Source organism: Glycine max, chromosome 2 (genome assembly GCF_000004515.6).
Source record: "Glycine max cultivar Williams 82 chromosome 2, Glycine_max_v4.0, whole genome shotgun sequence".
NCBI classification, from domain to species: domain Eukaryota; kingdom Viridiplantae; phylum Streptophyta; class Magnoliopsida; order Fabales; family Fabaceae; genus Glycine; species Glycine max.
The window spans coordinates 47,176,191-47,185,970 of record NC_016089.4 but is presented as its reverse complement, the minus strand read 5'-3'; positions in this window follow the sequence as shown (position 1 = coordinate 47,185,970).

Below are 9,780 nucleotides of genomic sequence, written 5' to 3'. Positions count from 1 at the left end.
TTGATAAAAAAATAGTAGTGATTATATATAATTAATATTAAAAGTTAATAGGTGATCATAAGATTATTTTTAAAAAATATTATGCATTTATCTTTTAATATCAAGAATTAAAATTTTAATTCCTTATTTATATTTTATGCTTTAGTTTCGTCCCTAAAGTTTAAAATTTTCACTTTAGTCACTTATAATTTTTCTATTGTCATTTCATTAGTTTTGACACTAACAGTGTCTACTTTGTATAATGTGACATTTCTCATAATTTATCACATGTTTTTAAATTAACTAAATGAGTGTGATAAAATTAAGAAATAACTAATTTAGTCTAACATAAGAATTTAAAAAAATCAAAGAGTTTTTTTAAATATAAAAGATAAAATTAAATATAGATTTATAATAAGACTATAAGAGTCTCATGTTTTTTTTTTACAGCATAAGAGTCTCATGTTATGTACTGTCTCCATATAATAAGAAATTCATGAAAATCTCAGCTATCTAATCCTTTATGAATGCATATTTAAATTCCTTGTAACATTTTTCTTGTCTCTTTTCCAAAAAAACACCAAACTAAGCTGAAAGATTTAACTTCACCTTGATTAAGACAGGACTGAGTTAAGGAAATTACATATATTCTTTATAAAATAGTTAATTTTGCTTCTTGACATGCACCGACAAAATATATTCAATGATGCAAGATCCAAACTAAAACCCACGCTGCTGTCATTCTTCTTTCGAATGTCTGGTTTGCATCACATATTGAGTAGAAGAAGGCTTAGAAAACGTGAATTAAATTCACTTTTCTTAGAATCGTGTCTTTTTTTTTCCCAGACACCGGTCTCTTGATTAAATCACGGGTTTAATTTATACATTTTGTTACTATATATATATATATATATTACTCTATTAACTAACCGGGGGAATTAGGATAAATAATTAAATATAAGAGAAATTATACTTATAAAAAAAATATACAACTAAAAAAGAGAAAGAGAGAAAATAAAAATAAAAACAAATTTAAAATATAATAAATGATAAACGAAAAAAATAGACGTGTTATATAAATTATAATACAAAATATTATATCACTTGTCTGAATATAACTTTTAACATAACTATTATAAAAACAAACAAATTTACTTTACATATATACTGTCCGTACATGAATTGTTTTTCATAAATAGTTACATTATTTTTTGAATGTATTCCTTATGTTTGTTTTATATTATTATATAGTTACATTAAAAAAGGTTGCCATCATCAGTATAACGAAACCAAGAGGCCGGTTATTAGAATTGTCCCCACGCCATCAATTAAATTTGAACAAAAGTACTCAGGTAATCTGTTTTTGGGGGAAAATATACCGATCAACTTTATAATTGCCATGTATAATACAGTAATATTTTAATTTAAAAGTTTATTAAGTTTTCTTCAATTAAATTTAGTGTTGGATTAAAATCTAATTAAAATATATTAGCTACTGGCTAATTCATTTGATAACAAAACAAAAATATCGTTAATTAAAATTATTAAGTGCATGTTTCTTTAATCTTCATAACTAATTCTTTACCAAAAATATTCATATATAATTATATGCTTTTAAAAATATTATTCTTTATGATTAAATATTTGGATTCTTTTTTAGTAAAAAAATTAAATTAGCTAGAGTCAGATGATAGATACGAAAATATGATAAATATACGTGTTCTAACCGTGGCCTTAGTCTCTCTACCCTCCAATAGAGCTAGCTAGTTAAACGGCTTATTCCAACCTGTTTAAACTTTAAATTTCGAAGTTTGTCTGCATTAATTATTGACTCTCATTTTTAACAAGTTGATAGACTCAAAAAAAATGGACTCCATTTTTTTGTCTTGCATCTATCTTTTATAAGCAGTATAGCTTCCGATTAAATATAGTTTGGCCCTACAGACCGATTATTAAAAAATAACTAAAAAATCTAGAAAAAAAGAATCTGAATTGTGATTTCTTTTATTTTTCTTGTGTGAGTTTTTACTTGTTAATAATTAATTAGATTTTATAATATGATAAATATAAAAATAAAGCATACATCAAATAACTAATCAAAATTGGTAGCCAAACACCAACTATATAGTCATTAATGTTAACTAATCAAATGTATATTCAGGCAAAATCCTGGTTTTTAAATATTTAAGAGAAGGGGTGGAAATAAAAACAAATAAAAAACTTTTAACTAGAATCTGTAAAATAAAATGGAGTGAAATAATTGGAGAAAAAAAACACCTTATTATAAATGTAAATTAAATAATCCAATATTGCGAAAGGAACTCAAAGTTGAAAATGTCTAGTAATTTTATGTTTTTTTTTTTTAAAATATAGTTAGGCAGATAAAAATAAACTACATTTTAAATGGACTGTAATGTATTTTGTGAAAAAAGAATGGACTGTAATTTACGGAACTCGCAGTTCACACAAATCAAGAGCTAAACTAAACGTCTAGCCATCACCCATATATCCGACTCTACTCCCTAAAATATTAGTACCTAAAAGGTAAAAAAATATTGCTACTAATTGTGTTTTTTTTTTAGGAAGCTACCAATAGTTATTGTCTATATGAATGACAAGGATTTAATTAACATTTCTCTTAATTTACAGGGGTAAGGTAGCACTTCTCTTATACAAAAGGAAAACAGAGAAAATACAAGTAAAACTTACTCAGCTAGTGCTAATTTTATTCCCATGCATGGATGAAAGGTTGACGTGAAGATATAGTAGTATTCATTCATTAACTTTTATAATATTTTTATATTATTTATTATTTATTATTTATTACATTCTTTATCGTATTATCTAACAAAAACAAAAATTCTTATCTTATTATATACTTTTCTTCTCTTCATATCTCTTTTTTTACCAAACAACTTTTTGTAAAAAATAATAATACAAATACATTTTCTCATCTCTGTTTTGATACTAAATACAATTTCTCAATGATGTATTGAATAGTTCAAGATATAAACTACGTAACCATAAATAAACCCTTAAGCTTTCACCATGACAATATTCTTTACGTACGTAATTATCCCTATTACTAGCTAGTTACAGCTGTTCTGATACAAACTACATTCTCGCGCGCCATCTTAACTACGTCTAAATGGTGTACACGTACAAATTAAGTCTCTTGATATGGACACTTTGCACTGCACAAATAAATTAACTTACTATAGATTTCGGGCCATCTTAATTAACTACTTACGTGTAAATGACATAACTTAAGTCTTGATATGGATACTTTACACTGAATAAATAAATTAACTTACTAGTTCAGTGCATGAGACTTGACTGATTATAAAGTTAGTTGCGCACGCACATTATTGATGAGCGTCATAAAAAATAAAATAATTGTTTTCTTGCATAATAAGATACTGATTTTGATATTTGCCAATAAGAAAAAATACTGATTTTAACCCCCTCCCTCTCCTCCTAATTTCTTTTATGAAAGTACAAGGATGAGTACTAGTAGTCTACATCTTCTACAAAATTAACCTCTTTTTCCAACAACAAAAAAAATCCCAAATCGAATAAACTTTTTAATGCACACTTGCAAACAAAGAAAATAAGGAAGATGAACTAAACTTCTTTTACAAATTAAAATCAATTTAAACAATTCAATTTTTGAAAAAAAAAAACAATAGATCAGAGAATTTCTAAAAAATATCAAAACACATAAATTAACTTTTGTTTATATAAGCAGTTTAATTTTATTTAATCTTTTATATTATCCAGGCTTAAGCATTGAATTTAAAATTAATCTATCTGTACTATGTATAAATCACAAGTAAGTTTTGTTTTTTTGGTAAACAGATAGTTTTGGACCACAAATAGATGTTATGAGCATGTTCGTATTGGGTAAGTCTAAAGGCTAAAATCATGTTCGTATTAGAGATGTGCTATGGTACTCGCTCACCGACTGCTTTATATCTCCCAAAACAGAAAACAGTTCATATTTGTGTCTGTCACGCAATTATTTTTGAGATATCCCAACGCTTTTATATATAGTTAAATAAAAATAAACACTGTCTTACTTGCATGTGGACCAATTCAGAATGAAGTTGGCCAGCTCCTCATTGTCACCTTATAGAGCAGAGACTAAGTCTTCCTAATTTCAAAATCAAGTGTACTTTAGTTTCTAGAAACCTAAAATAGGTAGGGATTCTTTGGTTATTAACCATAGAAGAATGAAAATTTATACATCAAATTAGGCCTTCATAATTAATTCAATGTGTTTATAGAGTGGCGGTGAGGAACTTGGTTTGATTCATAATTGGTCCACACGTAAGACACTGCCTTTAAATGGGTTGGTATATCTAAAAAATAATTGCGTGGCAGATCGACCCAAAACTTTGTGAAGAGCTTTACGAGATACTATATAGCAGTCGTCGGTGCATAATTCGTAGCATAATTTTTAAGTTCAAACTCAATGTGTATGCATGTGTAGGCCAATTCAAACCTATCATCACATGTACAAGTGGTCCAAAACGAGATCTTTGACAAATAAATAGAAAACACCATGACTGAAATTCGATATTTTAGTTTACAGATTTCTAATCCAAATTTTAATAATTGTGGAGAAAATTCAAGAAGGTATAGGCTTCAACATTATACACAGTTTCCAATGAAAAAAGATTGATTTTACCATAAATGATTTTTTTTTATCATGGATTGATTTTGTGTGCATGTATGTAGCTGACTTGTGTGAGTACTGAGTAATCAATTTTTAAGACTCACGGAGTATCTTATTACTAGAGTTCAGTGTCTAAAGTACTGCACGAGCTTGTATCTCTACACAGCTTTAGCAGTTTTTTCCAACACTAAATGCTAATCAAATGCACAATGAAAATTTGATCTCTTTTATTTTTAAGAAGTTTTCCTTCTTCACTTATCATAGGAATTATGGAATAGAATCTCGGAAACTTAGACTTCTCTAATGGAGAAACTCGTATAATCATGAGTTTTTCTGCTACATATCTTTTATAATATTGTATATCACATTTTTTATTTTAAATAACTTAATTAATTTTTTACTTCAACTAAAAAATTCATTAAAGTTTCTCTAACGGAGAAACTCTTATAGCCATATGAGTTTTTCTTGCTACATATTTTTTAGTATTTTATATTTTTTTTATAATGTTACGCATCACATTTTTTTATTTTAAATAACTTAATTAATTTTTTCCTTCAACTAAAAAATTCATTAAAGTTTCTCAAATGAATCTCACAATCTATCTAATAATAAAACAAAATTAATATTATAATTATATATTCAAAGCAAGGTCCACAATTTTGAGAAGAGGATCTGGTGCTAACTGCTATGCAGAGCAACTCAAATCTTAAGTGGATTCAACTCAATTTCTCTTCAACGGTGCATTTTGTAATTTTTGGTTGCTGTGTTACTGTTGCTATCAGAAGAGAAATCACGGTTGGAGAAGCCCTTACATGAATTTCACAACATTACATCTCTTTTTTTTTTTTCGGTAGAAAAACTTTCATAATTATATGACTTTCTCAACACTATATCTCTATTCCTCACCTCTAGACGTATATTCATAATCATAAAGCATTAGTGTTTTTACATATGACATCCAACCCTTGGTGACAGCAATAGACCCTTGTTAGAGGACTATAACACTCATCAAAGTCATGATTACGTACAAGAGTTCCCGTGCCTCCTTATACTCTTTTCTTTCGTTTCGCTTGGAACAAAGAGGAAGGAAAATCACATGCACTTTTCTTGGTTTAGTTATGACTCCGTGTATGTATTACATCATTACTACTCACAATCACAATAAGTAGAACCACTAAAAAGATATTCTAAAGATTAAATACTTTTAAGGAAAGCACACGCGAGCTTAAATAAATATATGCATATTTAATTTGGTTTATTTTAGAAAATAATCACTTTTTATCACCTCTTTAAAAGACTTTTTTGTTAAAATAAAATAATTAATTTTGTATTTTTATTAAGTTGAAACATACATGAGTTAAACTTACTCAATTCATAAAAATATTGAACTTAAAGTCTTCAATAGGTCATTCAAAGACACACTAACTATTTAAATAACGAAATAATAAACAAATATTAACATGTCAAGAATTATTGACAATAATGTAGATAAAGTAAATTATATGACATGAACTTAACAAATAATTTATACAAGTTGGCAATAGAAAAATACTAATATTATAATAAGGATAAAATATTTTAAGGTGGACAAAAAATATCAAACTATTACTTATTTAAGCCAATGAATGATTTACTCAAAGTACATATACAAATTTTAAACAACACATGTCAAATGAAAAATACTAAGAGAAATAATAAGGATCACTTCTATATAATTGTTATAGTTAATAATTAGTTATTGGCCTAATTAGAATATTTATAAAATATTACTAAAGCTTAAATGAGATTGAAATAATAATAATAATAACCGTTAACATTATCTCTATTTTGTCATACACAATTAGTTATATATTTTATTGATCATGAACCTGTTAGAACCCATTAATGGCAATGATTAACTATGATTTGAATTTAAATTGTAATTGATCTAAAATTTCTATATATATATATTTTTTTATATTTGTGATTCTGTTTTGATATTTTATCCTCAATAATCATAGAGAGATTATAGAGAGGATCATGTATTTATTCATTATCTTATGTTAATAAAAATTACTAGATATCATTTTCTTAATGTGGTATTAGAGTCAACTTCAATTATCTCTCTTCTTTAGAAATTGGAGATTAGCTTTTGAGTACAAAAATGAAAAATAGGTCAAATAAATCAGATTCTGCTCCACATATGCAGAATATGTCTTCAATCCTTACATATGAGCGTCTTGATGGTACAAATTATACTGAATAGGCCCTAAATGTAGAGAAAAGATCAGAGGTCATAGGCGTTGAGGTTACATCTTCGAAAAGACAAATGCATCCACTGATAAAATCTCTGAAGAATATGACACATGGGAAGATGAGAACTGTATGGTTAAATCTTGGCTCTTGGATGCAATGACCAAAGATGTTAGGTCACTTTTCATTTGTTTACCTACAACCAAGAAAATTTGGGATTTTTTCAAAGCAACTTATTCAGTCAGTCAAGATGCATCAAAGGCGTACCAACTTTATTGTGAGATTCTTAACTGGACTTGATTCACATTTGGATGGTGTACGTGGTTGAATCCTTGCAACCATACCACTCCCTAGTATACAAATAGTGTATACAAATGTTTGTGTTGAGCCAAATCTCCAAGAAGCCATGCCTAGTGGAACACAGAATGAAGGCGCTGCCATGGCTATGAAAATGTCATCCAACTCCAAGAAAGAAAATCGTAAATGCACACATTGTAATGGAACCAACCATATCGTGGATACTTACTTTAAGCTACACGGTTATCCTGAATGGCACCCAAAAGGAAAAAATTGGAGTCTCCCAAGGACAACTCCACCGCTGCAACTAGATTTGTTGCTAAGTTAAGTACATTTCAACCAATTTGTGGTTTTTCTGTTGTTACTAAGGATAGTGATTGGATAATTGATACAAGTGCAACAAACCATATGACTTGTGATAGAAATATGTTTACACAGTTTTCTTCTAATAGTTCTGTTTCAATCATTATAATCACTAATGGTGTTTCTTCCCTAGTTATGGGTAGTGGTATAATATCCATTTCTCTCTTGTTATCAATTTCTAATGTTATTTTTGTTCCTTCTCTCAATTGCAATCTTCTTTCTGTTAGTCAACTAATCAAGTCCCATAATTGTGTTTTCTTGTTCTTTCTCACATATTGTACTCTACAGAATACACATACGAAGGAAAAAATTGGCAGTGGTAAAAGAAGTGAAGAATTATACTATCTTGAAGGTAATTCTCAATATATCAAAGGAAAAGTACTGGCTCACTCTATAATTGATGAAACACAAGCTAAAAATAAAAGAGATATTTGGCAATGGCATAAGCGATTAGGACATCCATCTTTTAGCTACCTTAACAAATTATTTCCTTTATTGTTTAACAATTGTAATATCTTTGATTTTAAATGTGAAACTTGTGTAATGACAAAACGTCATCGCGTTACTTTTTCTATAAATAACAATAAAGTTTATGCTCCCTTCTCTATTATTCACTCTGATGTTTGGGGACTTGTCCCTCTTTCCACACATAATGAAATGCGATGATTTGTGACATTTGTGGGTGATTGTACAAGAATGACTTGGTTATACCTTCTTAAACGCAAAAATGATGTGTGTAATGTTTTTCAAGTTTTTCACAAAATGATAACCACACAATTTAATACTCCAATAAAGATAGTCAGGTCTAATAATGAAGGGGATAATACAAAAATGAGTTGAAAATTTTTATGAAATTTGTTGGTATTCTTCATCAAACATCATGTCCTAATTTCCTTTAGCAAAATGGAGTAGCCGAGAGAAAAAATAGACACCTTTTGGAGGTTACTAGATCACTATTAATTGGTAGTAATATTTCTTCTTACTTATGGGGTGAAGCTTTAAGCTCTACATTTTATCTGATTAATAGAGTTCCCTCTAGTGTGTGAAATTTTAAGAAACCTCTTGATGTCATTTCTCATCATTTTACCCTTAAGTATCTCAATCATTTACCACCTCATATTTTTGGTTGTGTCATATGTGTGAATTTGCATCCTTACTAGTGAACAAAATTAGAATCTAGAGCAATGAAATGTGTTTTTGTGGGATACAACACCACTTAAAAGGGATATAAGGCCTATCATCCATCTACAAAAAAGATTTTTTGTATCAATGGATGTTATATTTCATGAGCATGAAATGTTTTTTTTTCCTTGAAAACACTTCATTCTTCACCTCAGAGGAGGTGTGATTTGGAGGTGCAAAATCATGATACACTTGACCAAGATATCGGGTTATTTGATGTTATGCCAACAACAACAGAGGATGAAATTCAAGATAATTGAGATAAGAACATGGGGGATTAAATTCAGAATAATGTAAATGAGAATATGATCGAAGATGATAGTATAATCTCTCCTTTAACCTCCAATCCATTGTTGATCCAATTTGAAAATAATTTTGTAGAGGTATCACCTGAAACTCTTGCTCATTTTTATTTTGTTGATGATACACAAAACTATGTTTCCCCTTATATACAATGCAATGTCTTTTCTACCCCAAATTCTGACCCTATAGTGAGCTTTTACACTCTTCCACCTCATACTAATAAAGGATAACCCCTAATTAAGTATGAACTCATTCTTAATTGTAAGGTCAAATACCCCATAAACAACTATGTGTCATCCAAAAAGATGTCCAAGTCATATGCCAATTTTGTATCTCAATGATCTACTGTCATTACTCCTAGTAGTTTGTAGGAAGCTCTAACAGATTCTAGGTGGATCTAGGCAATGAAAATAGAAATGGAAGCATAGGAGAAAAATACTACTTGGGAACTTGTAACCTTACCAGATGGAAAGAGTACAGTTGGTTGTAGATGGGTGTTTATTGTCAAACATAAAGCTGGTGGAAGTGTGGAGAGATATAAAACAAGGCTAGTTACAAAGGGTTACACTCAATCCTTTGGGGTTGATTACCAAGAAACCTTTAAACTAGTTGCAAAGCTTAATACAACAAGGGTGTTATTATCACTAGTGGCAAATCAAGATTGTCACTTCTTCAATTCGATATAAAAAATGTTTTTTTACATGGAGATTTAATGGAAGAATTTTATATGGATCCTCCTCCAGGTA